At 38.4% G+C, this 15,934-nt stretch overlaps 2 long non-coding RNA genes across 2 annotated transcripts in view; one reads left to right on the plus strand and one right to left on the minus strand.

Moving 5' to 3' along the window:
* LOC107640419 overlaps positions 1 to 1,343 on the minus strand; it is a 19,514-nt gene extending 18,171 nt beyond the window's left edge. The window contains exon 1 of the long non-coding RNA XR_002362742.1: positions 1,334 to 1,343. This is a non-coding gene — a long non-coding RNA (uncharacterized LOC107640419). The remainder of the gene's footprint in view (positions 1 to 1,333) is intronic.
* The window catches only part of LOC110271898, a 20,168-nt gene extending 15,211 nt beyond the window's left edge, over positions 1 to 4,957 (plus strand). Inside the window, exons 2-3 of the long non-coding RNA XR_002362743.1 lie at positions 4,779 to 4,782; positions 4,947 to 4,957. This is a non-coding gene — a long non-coding RNA (uncharacterized LOC110271898). The remainder of the gene's footprint in view (positions 1 to 4,778; positions 4,783 to 4,946) is intronic.

A 15,934-nucleotide genomic window follows, 5' to 3' on the forward strand; every position in this document is an offset into this window, starting at 1 on the left:
TACGCGCAGCCTCGTTCCCTAGGCCGCGCCTCTCTATCCGGTGAGCAACCACCAGCAGCGGCGGTTTCCTGTGCCGCTGCACCCCTCTCGGCCTTGCCCTTACCTTCCCTCTACCACCTTTTCCTTCCTCTACATTACAGGTTTGACCCATGTCTCCCCTCCCCTGTTCCATTTCTTTTCTGTCTCATTTTACTGCTTCTTCTTAGTTTTGATTTTTAATTCTGCTTTAGTTTCTAGGTGGTTTTAGGTTAGATGATTTATAGTTTTCTAGATTGAATATGAATATGTAATCCTGGCTGAATACTTGAATCGTTTTCTGCACTGGATGAAGTTGCTGTTCTTACTTGAACTGTGAGTGCTACCTGTCAATTTCTGCACAGGACATGCCTGATTAAACGCCTAAATGGAATTTTTGGTTCAATTTCTGTGTCTGATCAACATAGGTTTTGTATTTTCTTCCATTTAGCATTGTTAATTTCTGATTGTGCACACTTTCTGTAACTGCTGCATGACATGATTTGGCTTATGCACCATGCTTTTGTTGAAGCATCAACCTGAAATTCACATTACCTTGATAATTCTGTTACTTGATGTCAATCTTTTTGCTGAGCATATCATCATCTGCTGATTCACTGCATTATGCGCTGACTGCCGCTGCTTTCCATGCATACACCAAACTAGCATTGAACTTCCAATTTTGAAATCTGTTGGGTGTTATTGGCAACAGTACATACATTGCTTTCCCCGTGAATTGATCAATTGCTTGTTCATGTGTTTTTAACATCAAAGCCATGTACATAACCAATTGTTCCTTTAAGTTTTTGAGCAATGCAACCTTGATTTTCAATCGAGCATTGCTTTGGACAAGAGATTGTGTATATGTGGTGATTTCCTATCTTCTAAATATGAATATGCAGAGGCTTTCACTCTGAATCTGATTTGTACCCATTGTGCCAATTTTTTACAAAATTTTTCAACCTTTAAGGCACAATGGCGACAATCAATTTCTTTCCATTCAATTCACATACATCGTGCAACTAAGTCCTGTCTATGCTTCCAATTGTTGTTTACTCATTGATTTGTCACTTAGATTGCTTGATTTTGGGAAAATGCATTCTCTTTTGAACATTCTACTGTTTACACATGTTTTTCCCTGATTTGCATTTGTTTATCTAATTGGCTCTTAATAGAATTGTTTGATTATATCCTTCTTATTTTTGTGATTTTATCTGTTCCCTGAGTTGTATTCTGTTTTTGTCTTTTTCAGGATGGGCCGCAAGAGCAAGGAGAAAGCCAATCCCTTGGCTCGCCCTCCACTCGTGCCTCCAGTGACCATCCAGACACTTTCGTCAACTCCGAGGCCCAAGAACAATATAAGAAACTAGAAAAGCGTGCCTTTCATTATGAGAGGACACTAAACCTGCCCGAGAAATATGCGGATACAATACTAAACAGAATCAAATTTTATCATTGGGGATTCGTAAAATCCAACCCGGTGGAAGTAAATGAACACCAGGTCAAGGAATTTTACGCCAATCTCCTCAAGAGGGATGCCCAAACTATTTTTCTGAGAGGTGTCACCTTAGACACCTCTAATACTGCTTTAGAGGCCCTCTTGGACATTCTGCATATTCCTCCAGCTAGGGACACTTATACTCAAATAATGACGGACGTCAACTCGGGTAAAATTTTCTTGGATACGGTCCTGAAAAAGATTGGCCAGCCTGAGGCTACTTGGGAATACAGCAAGGGATAGTAGCCTGTACCCTTGAGCATTGCGTGCACGGACCTCAACCCGGAGGCAAGGATCTGGCAGCAGATCATTGCCGATTACATCCTTCTGAGCACGCATGCCACGCATATCAGAATCCGGGTGGCAGTTCTGTTATGTGCTATCCTAGAGGGGAAGAGGATCTCTGTTCTTCCCCTCATCAGAAAGTCGATTATGAAGGTGAACCTACAGCAGATCCCTTCCCATCTCTGATCACCAGATTAGCAGCCTTATCTAGTGTAGAGAGACGCCCAACTGACCGGACGTCTGTCTACATCAGTAAGCAACCATATCTGCCATACAGAGATTATGACGGGCCGCCTCAGAAGAAGAGGAAGACTATTGAGCCTCCATCAGCAGCAGCAGAGCCTTCAGCACCTCCTTCAGCACCCACACCCATACCCCGACCTCAAACACCATATGAGATGTGTCGGGAGATCCTTCAGGCCATCCACCGCTATGAGCGTTGCAACGCTCGCCTCTTCCAGTGGATAGTGGCAAAGTTTGAGGGTCGAGATCCTGGGCCACCTCCTCCAAATACACCAGAGCCTGAGACTGAGGAGCCTGCATCTGAGGAGCCAGCAGCTGAGGCTGGCCAAGCAGTCGAGCACCATGAGCAGAGACTGGAGGAGATCACATCTGAGGAGGTAGTAATTGACAGAGCTGAGGAGCATAGAGTCGAGGAGCCGTGAGTTGAGGAGCCGGCAGCTGTAGCCGAGCCGAGAGTTGAGAAAGCACAGACCACCACACAGCCATCAAGCGCCATTATTGTCTACCAGCATCATCACCACCCATCACCGCCAGGCGGTGGAGCTTCACATGGTTGATTCTCCCCCGATTGATTCCTTTGAGCACTGAGGACAGTGCTTGACTTAAGTGTGGGGGAGGATCTTCTATTTCTGGGTGTAAATATTCTCTCCTGAACACTTCTATTTAGTTTATTTTTAATTTTTATTATGCTTTTGTGGATATTGACAGTACTTTACTTTTTCCCATTGCTTAGCACTTTCGGTATATATATATATATATTAGTTGCTTTTAGTTATCTCTAGTATTGCATTTCTAGTTTTGGTATATATATTGCATCCTTATATTGCTAGTATATAGTAGAATCATGGATTGTGATTGGATGATGTGAATAGCCTATGCCTAGTTTACCTTGATCCTAATTGTTCATGTTACTTTTTGCTTGTTGAAAATTAGGAAAAGAACTAGGAAATTTTGAAAAATTCTTGCATCCACCACAACATACATACATATAGAAAATAATCTTGGTGAAAAACAAAAAATTTACCAAGAATTTTGTCAAGAGCATGCTATTGAATTGATTGAGAAAACTATTTTCAAACTTGCTTGAATTATTTCTTTATGGAACATAGAAGAGTAAAGAACAAATACCTTGTGAGTTTTTGGGCTATATTGAGTGGTTACACATTTTAACCACTAACTTTGTTCATTGTGTGATATATCTCTTCTATGATTGTAATCTTGGTGTTGCTTGATTCTTTATTTCCATTCATTGATGTCTTGAATTGCATTAAGCATGATTAAGGTCATCTTTGATAAAAGCTTACTTTACCCATATAGCCTTACCCTTGCATCTACCATTGCTAAACCCTTTTGAGCCTTATTTACCCCATTGTTCTTGATTTTAGCACATCACAACCTTAAGCGAAAAACTATGAATTACCTTGGATTGTATCCTTGATTAGCTTAGGTTGGGGAGTATGTATCATTTAAGTGTGGGAGAATCTTTTGAAAAAATATTGGTAGGGAATGAAAATGTTTAATTTGGGTATGTCATTGAAAACTTTGGAAAATGGGAACATTCATGTATGAACTACTTAACCATATGCAATTCTTACTTTCAAAAAAAAAAATCCTTCATCATAAAAGGGCGCGAAGTCACCCAAAAGGGTAAACAAATGAATAAAGAATTGCATATGTGATGTTTATGAGACGAGCATACATGAATTAATAGAAAGAAATGATGGAAGGTTAGGATTGCAATTGGTTTTGATTTGATTGATATAGGTTGATGTGGATACTTAAACTAATCAAGGATTCAAATCATTTTAGTCCACTTAACCATATCTATCCCACATTTACCCTAACCCTATTACAACCCCAATAAGTCCTCATGATAATTGCATTCATGCATCACTTGTTGTTGATTGTTAGATGAAAAGCAATCCCTTAAAAGCATGATTAGAAGAGACTTGAGTGAATTGACCCTTAGACACCAAGTGATTAGGGTGTATACACACCTAGTGAGGGTTCATTTACTCAATTCTATATTTCCATACTTCTCATCATGTATTCATGCAAGTTACTTCATTTTGATGAGTTGAATCAATTCTTTAGATTTTGGATGCATTGGATTAATTCTTTGCTTTGCCCTAATTGTCTATACTTTCTTGGGAATTTGATTGTTTATTTTTACCAATTTCATATAGATACTGTAGATAGATAGATAGATAGATAGATAGATGGTACTTACATACTTGCATGCATATAGGTAGTTGCATTTAACAAGTTGATTACCCCCTTGATCATTCTCCTTATTAGTTTAGCATGAGGGCATGCTATTGTTTAAGTATGGAAGAGTTGATGAGTCCATATTTGATGGTATATTTTGACTCAATTTGGATAGATTCTAGCACATGAACTCACACTTAAGCGCCAAAATAGCATACTCTTGTGTTTTGTCCCTAATTTGATCCTAAATGTACAAACATGCAATTTTGTGCTTTAATAGAGCAATTTAATTCCACTTTTATGTCATTCGATGCCGTGATATGGTTTGTGAGTGATTTCAGGCCTTGGAGGCAAGAATAGATAGCCAAAAGTGGAAGAAAGTATGTATAAAGGAGAAAACATGAAGAAAATAAGGAAAAGCACACACAGCAAAGTGTGCGTGTGCACAGCCCTGCGTGCACGCGCACAAGCGAGAATTTCCATGTGTGCGTATGCACGCACCTATGCGTACGCACAGGTCAATTTTTAGCTGCGTGTGCGGACACACACGTCTGTGCGTCCGCACAGGTCCCTGTACGTGATTTCATTAATGAGGCATGTGCTGCGCGAATTTGGAGGCCTCTTGGCCCATTTTGGAAGGCTGAATTGCTGTTTGGAAGTGCTATATGAAGGAGAATTGACCACTTATCAAAGAGAGGATTGGAGCAACTTTTAGAGAGTTTTCATAGTAATTAGGAGTAGGAGTAGTATAGAGTAAATAGCTTTCCTAGGGTTTATCAATTTTCATTGTAGCATTTTATAGCAAGCTTTGATCTTTGATTTTACTTCTTTAATTGTAAGTACTCTCAATTTCCTCTTTAATTAAAGCACTTTTACTTTCATTTACTTTTGGTTCAAGTTACTTTGTTCATATTGCAATTTTGTGTTTCTTGAAGTTCTAATTGATGAATTTTACATTTCATGCCTCCTTTATGTTTGATTGCTTGTTTATGTTTGATTTTGTTGATAGTTGGTTATAGTTTTACATTTCACTTTGCAATTCTCCATGTTTTACTTTTATGTATACAAGGTGTTTGTAAAAATACCAACCTTAGATTTTGAGTAGATTTTCCCACCTTAGCTTGTGGTTTGAGTTCCTATGACACTAGAGTCATAATGTCTGACATTTAGTGATAATTCTTGGGTAGTTAGTTGGCTATTGTTTCCATTGACGCTAGCCTTTTATCAACTAGTTTGGTAAGTTGGTTAGGACTTATGGATTAAGGTCAATTATGCTTGCTTGACTTACTCCTCGATGGTTGGGGTTGACTAGGCGAGATTGACTCATGATAATTACCATAGTTGTGGTTATGGCGATGATAGGATTCCTTGGATACTCATTCCGAAGTCAAGATTCTTTATTGCATCTATAGCATTTTCACTAAGTTTTGGTCTTATTTCTCATTGCTTGCATTTACGTCAATTTTGATCATTGCTTAGTTCTTTTAATCTTTCGTTCTTTGATCGCACCAAAAACCCCTTTTGCCCTCTTCACAACCGAAAGAAGTAACATTTCATTTGCATTCCTAGGGAGAACAATCCGAGGTTTAACTACTCTCGGTTTAGATTAGAAATTGTAAACTTTGATCGAGCACTACTTGTTGGTTGAGAACTATACTTGCAACGAGGTTATTTCTCCTTTACCGAGAAGGAATTATCAACCGATGAATTTGCGCGCATCAACCTCCACCAAATTACTATCGTTAAGAGATATTCTAAGGTGCGTACCAAGACAATGGATATGGTGGACCTCCTTATAGTTACCAACAAGCCCCACCATATGCTTATGAACCACCTCCTCAACATAGCTATGAACTACCATACTCACAAGCCCCTTTTCACCATTCACCTCCATATGACCCTGACCCTTATCCACCACACCAACCACCATATGAACCATATGAACCATACTCAGAACCACCTCCTCAATATTCACCATCTCTATATCCTTACCAAGAAGAACCACCTTCCCATTATGAGCCCTTTCTCCCAACAAATGAACCCTTCTATCCACCCCAAGCTCCCATAAATGATACCTTTAATGTTATTCGCCAAGGGCAAAGGGAGCGTCAAACCACACTTATCTCTACTCTCATTGGTCTCACCTCTAAACTCCAAAATCTTGTATCCCACATGGACCAACCCTTTACCGCCAATATTCAAGCCTCAAGCTTTACTGCACCACCACCCTCTGTGCAAGAATACCCATATCCATCCATCCAAGAGCAACATGATCCCAATTATGCTACTGACCCGGAACAAGAGAGAAAGGATCGTCTTAGGGACGTAATGGATCAGTTTTACACACACATACTTCAAGAGAAGCAAGACGAGGCCAAAAAGGTAGAGGTAGGAAAGATCCTTGAAGAAAGTTATCAAGAGGTGGAAGTCATCAAGGAGGAGCTGAATTTTGTACTAGAGTAAGTGGAGAAAGCTAAAATTATTGAAGAAGAGAAAGTAGTTGAAGACTTAGGAGATGCGGAACCTCCATGGGAACCTCCAGTCATAGAACCTCCCTCCAAGAAGCTCGAAATTGATGTTGAGGAGGGTGTACAACCTCCAAGGTATATGATGGTTGAAGACTTTGAGAAGGTTGATGAAAGAGCGGAAGATTGATAGTTTAGAAGTTATGGTAAATACTCGTTGCAAGTATAGTTACTAAACCAAGCAATCAACCTTTCTTACAAATGTTTTGGTTGTCACAAGTAGCAAACCCCTTTAAAATTGATAACTGAGTATTTAAACCTCGGGTCGTCTTCTCAAGGAACTCCAGGGAAGTATGTTCTTATTATTGGTTATGGAGATTGTAAATTGGGGTTTCAAGAATGAGGAACAAGTAACTTAATGGTGGGTAAATCAAATGGTAATTAAAATAATTAAATAACTACAAAGCAAACTTTTGACAAGGTATGAGAAATTGGAAGTCCAGACTTAGTTATCCCTATCAATAACAATGAAAAAGAAGAAAAAGTAAATTTGCTGGAATAAAAATGCCTTCAGATGTAAAGCAACAATAACATAAATTAAAGAAAGCAGTCATGAATTGAAATACCTCAAATAACATTAATAAGGGAAATTATAATCTAACATGAAGAGTTCATAAACTAAATTGAAAGAATAAATAAAAATAAAGAACCTGGGATTGAGAGTTACTCCTAAAACTAAGAGAAGTCCTAAATCCTACGAGAGAGAGAGGAGAGAACCTCTCTCAAAACTAGATCTAAAACATGGGAAATAACTAAATTGGCGAGCTCTCCCTGAATGGATGCATTCCCTCACTTCATAACCTCTGGTCTATGCCTTCTGGACTTGGATTTGGGCCAAAAAAAGGCCTCAGAATTTGCTGGGAGCATCTTCTGCAATTTCTGATGCGTGGCCTTTGTCACGCATCCGCGTGGGTCACGCGGTCACGTCATTCGGAGCTTTTCAAGTCGCGCGGTCCCGTCAGTCATACGGCCGCGTCGCTGCTTCTTCGCTCTTGGCATGCGATCGCGTCATCCATGCGATCGCGTGGGTGCCAGTTCTGCAAAACTCCGTTCTACACTTTCCTTCCGTTTTTGTATGTTTCCTTTTTCATCCTTTAAGTCATTCTACTTTAGAAGATCTGAAACTACTCAACACACTAATCACGGCATCAAATGGAAATAAAGGTAATTAAAATAATTAATTTTAATGTATAGGAAACATATTTTTCACATACATCACATAATAAGGGAGGGAAAGTAAAACCATGCAATTAATATGAATAAGTAGGTGAAGGATTGAATAAATTACTCAAACTAAGCACAAAATACATCACAAAATATGGGTTTATCAACCTCCCCACACTTAAACAATAGCATGTCCTCATGCTAAATCTAAGGTAATAAGTAAGGTTAAAGTGATGGAATGTCATGCAATGCAATCTAATCTAAATGCAACTACCTAAATGCATCATGTAATTCTAATTTATTCACTCATATATAAAGCTTACAGGTAGTTAAATTAATTCACATTCTCAAGAAGTCATATATGTATATATAGCCAAGCCTTAGATAATCAATAAGCACTTTTACAATTGAGATGGGAGAAAAAGCATTTTATGAACTTGCAAGACAATTAGAAAATTCAAACAGAGATGAATGTTAATGAGCTATTGAACCCTCACTGGATTTGTGTTTACTCTCTAGTCACTCAGTGTTTATTTGGTTAATCACTCTATTCCTCTTTTTATTCTTTCTTTCTATAACTTTGTTCTTCATCTAACTGATGAGCGGATATTTTATACGCTTTTTGGGGGTAATTTCATATAGATTTTAGTATGTTTTAGTTAGTTTTTAGTTTGTTTTCATTAGTTTCTAGGAAAAATCTATATTTCTGGACTTTACTATGAGTTTGTGTATTTTTCTGTGATTTCAGGTATTTTCTGGCTGAAATTGAGGGAGCTGAGCAAAAATCTGATTCAGGCTGAAAAGGGACTGCTGATGCTGTTGGATTCTGACCTCCCTGCACTCAAAGTGGATTTTCTGGAGCTACACAACTCCAAATGGCGCGCTTCCAATTGAGTTGGAAAGTAGACATCCAAGGCTTTCATGCAATATATAATAGTCCATACTTTGCTCAAGGATAGATGACGTAAACGGGCATTCAACGCCAGTTCCATGCTGCTGTCTAAAAGCTCAGCAAGGTCCAGCTAAAGACAATAAAGAAGCGCTTGCTGGGAGGCAACCCAACCATGGGGCATCACTTCCTCTAAGCATTTTGCCCTATTCTTGATTTTATTTGTTTATATAAAGTTCACTGATACTAAGGTAAAGAGTCAATTGTACAAGTTCACAGGGTTACGAAGGATTCTGCACACAAAATAGAGAAAAAGAGCTCACTGGCAAGAAAACGCCAGTAAAAGTCTGTTTTGGGCGTTCAACGCCCAAAAGAAGCATCCACTGGGCGTTGAACGCCAGTAAGGATAGCTATCTGGGCGTTAAACGCCAGAAAGAAGCATCTTCTGGGCGTTTAACGCCAGATTTACAGCGTCTTGGGCGTTCAGAAAAATGCCCAGTGACAAAGGAGTTCCTGGTGTTCAACGCCAGAAAGAAGCAACAGCTGGGCGTTGAACGCCTAGGAGAGGCAGCATTTGGGCGTTCAAACGCCAGGATGGTGGGGAGGAGGTAAATTCATTTTTTCTTCATATTTTTCATTTTAATCTTAATTTTCATGTTTCAATTCATAATTTCTTGCATAGACATGTTACAAACCCCGATTTCTAAAATCCCTAATTTCTAAAAACCCTTCTTTAAAAATATTAAATGTATCTTTATCCATAAGCACAAATCCTTTTTTTTAATCCAATTCAACTCTTTTTCAAAATTTTCAAAGCAAATCTATCTCTTTTCATTCAAAAATCTTTTCAACTAATCAATATCTTTTTCAAATCTCCATATTATCTTTTTCAAAAATTCAAATCTATCTTTTTCTAAAAATATCTTTCATATCTTTTCAATTTTAAATCATATCTTTTTAATTTTAAATCATATCTTCTATCTTATCTTTCTCCCTATTTTCGAAAACCCCCCCTTCCTTTTAAAAACCTATTCGGCCTCCCTCCCCTCCCATCCACCATTGCACCTAGCTCTCCTTCTTTCCCTCTCCTTTCTTTTCTTTTTGCTTGAGGACAAGCAAACCTCTAAGTTTGGTGTGCTTATCCATGATCACTAAGATCATGGCTCCTAAAGGAAAACAACCCACTCCAAGAGGCAAGAAAGAAAGTGTTCCAAAACCACTTTGAAACCAAGGGAAGTTCTTAACTAAAGAACATTCAGACCATTATTACAAAATAATGGATCTACGATCAGTGATCCCGGAAGTTAGATTCGATCTGAAAGAAGACGAATATCCGGAGATCCAGGAGCAAATTTGAATCAGGAACTGGGAGATCCTAGCTAATCCTGAAACAAAAGTGGGAAGGAATATGGTCCAGGAGTTCTATGCTAATATGTGGCATACAGACAGGCAAAGACTATCTGGATCTGCTATCTATGACTATCGAACCTTGGTCAGAGAAAAGATTGTTCATACCCACCCTGACAAGATCAGGGAGATCTTAAAGCTGCCTCAGCTGAAAGATGATCCAAACTCCTTTAATAGGAGAATGATGAGAATAGACAAGGGCCTGAATAAGATTCTAGAGGATATATGTATCCCTGGAGCCAGGTGGACCACTAGCACGAAGGGTGTCCCAATTCAACTCAAAAGAGAAGATCTCAAACCAATCGCCAGAGGATGGCTGGACTTCATTGGGCATTCTCTGCTGTCCACTAGCAACCGTTCTGAAGTCACTATTAGAAGAGCAGTGATGATCCATTGCATCATGATGGAAAAAGAAGTGGAAGTTCATCAACTGATTTCAACTGAATTCTACAAAATTGCAAACAAAAATTCCAAAGATGCCAGGCTGGCTTACCCAAGCCTGATTTTTATGCTCTGCAAGGACGCTAGAGTAAGGATGGGAATAACTGAGTATATCTCAGTTGAGCGGCCAATCACCAAAGCATCAATGGAAAAACAACAAGCACAGGATGACCCCATCAAGAAGAGAACACAGGAAATTCTCCCAGAAATCCCTCAATCTGAATACTGGGAGTATCTTGAAACATCTATTACCAAGATGCAAGAAGCTATGGAACAAATACAGAAAGAACAGAAGGAACAAAGTAGCATTCTTTGCTATTTGCTTAAAGAACAGGAGGAGCAAGGGCGTGATTTAAGGGAATCGAAGCGTCAGAAATTATCTCTTGAAGGACCAAGCACCCCGTAGATTAGAGGAACATCCACTTCCCAGAACAAAGGTTGTTAAATTCCAATCTTAGCCTTAACTCTGTGATAACTGTTTTTATTAGTAATTAGTATCTATATTTTTGATTTTATCCCCAATTAAGCTATAAGTTAATTTTATCATCATCATTAAACATGAATAAAATAGAAGAATTTCTTTAGAATAAGAGGCAATATTTTTTCGAGTTTTTAATAAGATAAATTCTAATTATTTATATGTGGTGGCAATGCTTTCTGTCTTCTGAATGAATGCTTGAACAGTGCATATGTCTTTTGAATTTGATGTTTAAAACTGTTAAATATGTTGGCTCTTGAAAGAATAATGAACATGAGACATGTTATTGATAATCTGAAAAATCATAAAAATGATTCTTGAAGCAAGAAAAAGCAGCAAAGAACAAAGCTTGCAGAAAAAAAAAGCAGAAAAAGCCAATAACTCTTAAAACCAAAAGGCAAGGGTAAATAAAAAGGATCCCAAGGCTTTGAGCATCAGTGGATAGGAGGGCCTAAAGGAATAAAATCCTGGCCTAAGCGGCTAAACCAAGCTGTTCCTAACCATATGCTTGTGGCGTGAAGGTGTCAAGTGAAAACTTGAGACTGAGCGGTTAAAGTCAAGGTACAAAGCAAAAAGAAGAGTGTGCTTAAGAATCCTGGACACCTCTAATTGGGGACTTTAGCAAAGCTGAGTCACAATCTAAAAAGGTTCACCCAATTATGTGTTTGTGGCATTTATGTATCTGGTGGTAATACTGGAAAACAAAGTGCTTAGGGCCACAGCCAAGACTCATAAAGTAGCTGTGTTCAAGGATCAACATACTGAACTAGGAGAATCAATATCACTATCTGCATTCTGAGTTCCTATAGATGCCAATCACTCTGAGCTTCAATGGATAAAGTGAGATGCCAAAACTGTTCAGAAGCAAAAAGCTACTAATCCCGCTCATCTAATTGGAATCTGAGCTTCACTCAAAAACTCTGAGATATTATTGCTTCTTAAAATTATTTGTATTCTATTTTATTTATCTAGTTTCTTGAGGACAAGCAACAGTTTAAGTTTGGTGTTGTGATGAGCGGATATTTTATACACTTTTTGGGGGTAATTTCATATAGATTTTAGTATGTTTTAGTTAGCTTTTAGTTTGTTTTCATTAGTTTCTAGGCAAAATTTATATTTCTAGACTTTACTATGAGTTTGTGTGTTTTTCTGTGATTTCAGGTATTTTCTGGCTGAAATTGAGGGAGCTGAGCAAAAATCTGATTTAGGCTGAAAAAGGACTGCTGATGCTGTTGGATTCTGACCTCCCTACACTCAAAGTGGATTTTCTGGAGCTACCGAACTCCAAATGGCGCGCTTCCAATTGCGTTGGAAAGTAGACATCCAGGGCTTTCCAGAAATATATAATAGTCCATACTTTGCTCAAGGATAGATGACGTAAACTGGTGTTCAACGACAGTTCCATGCTGCTGTCTGGCGTCCAGCGCCAGAAACAAGTTACAAGTTGGAGTTCAACGCCAGAAAAGGATCCAAAGCTGGCGTTGAACGCCCAAAACAGCCCTATGCACGTGATTAGCTTAAGTCTCAGCCCCAGCACACACCAAGTGGGCCCCAGAAGTTGATTTCTGCACCATCTATCATAGTTTACTCATTTTCTGTAAACCTAGGTTACTAGTTTAGTATTTAAACAACTTTTAGAGATTTATTTTGTATCTCATGACATTTTTAGATCTAAACTTTGTAATCTCTGACGGCATGAGTGGTGCACGAATTGTGAATCACACTTTTCACAACTCGTACCACTGACCAGCAAGTGCACTTGGTAGGAGTTTGAAGCTCGTCACAGTCATTCAATCCTTGAATCCTACTCGGAATACCACAGACAAGGTTTAGACTTTCCGGATTCTCATGAATGCCGCCATCAGTTCTAGCTTATACCACGGAGATTCTGATTAAAGAATCCAAAAGATACTCATTCAGTCGGATATAGAGCGGAGGTGGTTGTCAGGCACACGTTCATGGTTTGAGGAAGGTGATGAATGTCACGGATCATCACCTTCATCACAGTTAAGCGCGAATGAACATCTTAGATAGGAACAAGCGTGTTTGAATGGAAAACAGAAATACTTGCATTAATTCATCGAGACACAGCAGAGCTCCTCACCCCCAACAATGGGGTTTAGAGACTCATGCCGTCAGAGAATATAAAGTTTAGATCTAAAAATGTCATGAGATACAAAATAAGTCTCTAAAGGTTGTTTAAATACTAAACTAGTAGCCTAGGTTTACAAAAAAATGAGTAGACTATGATGGATGATGCAGAGATCCACTTCTGGGGCCCACTTGGTGTGTGCTGGGGCTGAGATTTAAGTGAGTCACGTGAAGAGGCCATTTGTGGAGTTGAACGCCAGTTTTTGTGCCAGTTTGGGCGTTCAACTCCAGCTTTTGATCCTTTTCTGGCGCTGAACGCCAGAATTGGACAGAGAACTGGCGTTGAACGCCAGTTTACGTCATCTATCCTTATGCAAAGTATGGACTATTATATATTGTTGGAAAGCCCTGGATGTCTACTTTCCAACGCAATTGGAATCATGCCATTTCGAGTTCTGTAGCTCCAGAAAATCCACTTTGAGTGCAGGGAGGTCAGAATCCAACAGCATCAGCAGTCCTTTTTCAGCCTGAATCAGATTTTTGCTCAGCTCCCTCAATTTCAGCCAGAAAAATACCTGAAATTACAGAAAAACACACAACTCATAGTAAAGTCCAGAAATATGAATTTTTCCTAAAAACTAATGAAAATAGACTAAAAACTAACTAGAACATACTCAAAACTATATGAAATTAACCCCAAAAAGCGTATAAAATATCCGCTCATCAATGAGTCTCTAACTCCATTGTTGGGAGTGAGGAGCTCTGCTGTGTCCTGATGAATTAATGCAAGTATTTCTATTTTCTATTCAAACATGTGTGTTCCTATCTAAGATATCCATTCGCACTTCAATATGAATGTGATGAACGTGACAATCATCATCATTCCTCTATGAATGCGTGCCTGACAACCACTTACGTTCCACCATAGAATGAATGAATATCTCTTAGATCTCTTAATCAAAATCTTCGTGGTATAAGCTAGATTGATGGCAGCATTCAAGAGAATCCGGAAAGTCTAAACCTTGTCTGTGGTATTCCGAGTAGGACTCAGGGATTGAATGACTGTGACGAGCTTCAAACTCGCGAGTGCTGGGCGTAGTGACAGACGCAAAAGGATAGTAAATCCCATTCCGGTACGATTGAGAACCTGCAGATGATTAGCCGTGCAGTGACAGCGCATCTGGACCCTTTTCACTGGAAGGATGGATGGTAGCCATTGACAACGGTGATCCACCAACACACAGCTTGCCATAGGAGGACGTGCATGCGTGAATTAGAAAACAGAGGAAAGCAGAATTTCAGAAGACAAAGCATCTCCAAAACTCCAATATACTCTCCATCATTGCATACAAGTATAATTTGTGTTCTGCCCTTTTATTCCGTGCAATCAAATTTGATAAGTGAATTATTTTATTGTTTTCCTGACTAAGAGTTATAAGATAACCATAGATTGCTTCAAGCCAACAATCTCCGTGGGATCGACCCTTACTCACGTAAGGTATTACTTGGACGACCCAGTGCACTTGCTGGTTAGTGGTACGAGTTGTAAAAAGTGTGATTTACAATTTGTGCACCACTAACCAATCAATAATTATAGAATACAGTCATACCAAAAATCATGAGGTCTTTAATTAAGGTTGTAATGGGGCCAAGGTAAAGGTAAGGATATATGTATAAGGCTAAGTGAGCTAATAAGTGAATCCTTAATTAGACTAAGATCTCACCTAACATACATACTTAGTAAAACAAAACTTCTTTACCTATTTTCCCATATTTTCCCACTTGATGCTACATGCTCATGTTTCAATTTTTTTTTATCCCATGTGCATTCCTTTTATTTTGCGTTTGGGGAATTCTTTTGTATCCCTTTATTCAATACTGAAAAATAACTTCTTTTTTTTAATGCACATGGTAATTTAATCACTTTGATTTATCATGAGCATGCTTCCCAAAATTTCTTAATTTGAGTTATTTCATTCTTTTCAACTTTTCTACCTTTTGTTTTTATCATCCATGTTCCCGATAGGTTTCCCACATTTTAAACTATTCATAATTTTCTATCTTAAGCTAACCAAGGATTCAACTTGGGATTTTATTTTGTTTTTTTGCTTAAGGCTAGTAGTGTGGCTAATAGAATAAAAAGGGATTTAAAGGTTCAAGGGGGCTAACAAGGGTGATGTAAAAGGTAGGCTATTTTAGGATAAGTGAGCTAAAATCAAATAATGGCCTCAATCACTCTCTTGGTATATATCTACATTCTATATTCTATATCCTATAATCGGACATATAGATTAAAACAAAGTAAAGAATACCAGAATATAAAAGAAGGGCGGAACACACAGGAATAAAAAATTATGGTTTGAATGTAACCATACAATTAAGCTCAAAACTCACAGGCTATGTGTTCTATAGCTCAAAAATCATTTATCACTTATGTATGTCATGCAGGTTTAGTTAAAAATTCTTATTATTCCCAATGTAAAACTTATATTGAATGGCTTTAAAGTTCTAGTGTTTCTCCTTGATGAAGTGTTGTTAACTAACATGTAATGCTATATATACAAGGTGTGGGTTGTTTTGATTCTGTTAAAGTCTCTAGTTTACTTTCCTTTTTATATTTTCCAATTTAAACTAAGCTATCTTATGCTAAAAAGGGTAAACTATACTAATTAATCCATAATTTCTATAAC

This window comes from Arachis ipaensis, chromosome B05 (genome assembly GCF_000816755.2).
Source record: "Arachis ipaensis cultivar K30076 chromosome B05, Araip1.1, whole genome shotgun sequence".
In the NCBI taxonomy this organism is placed as follows: Eukaryota; Viridiplantae; Streptophyta; class Magnoliopsida; order Fabales; family Fabaceae; genus Arachis; species Arachis ipaensis.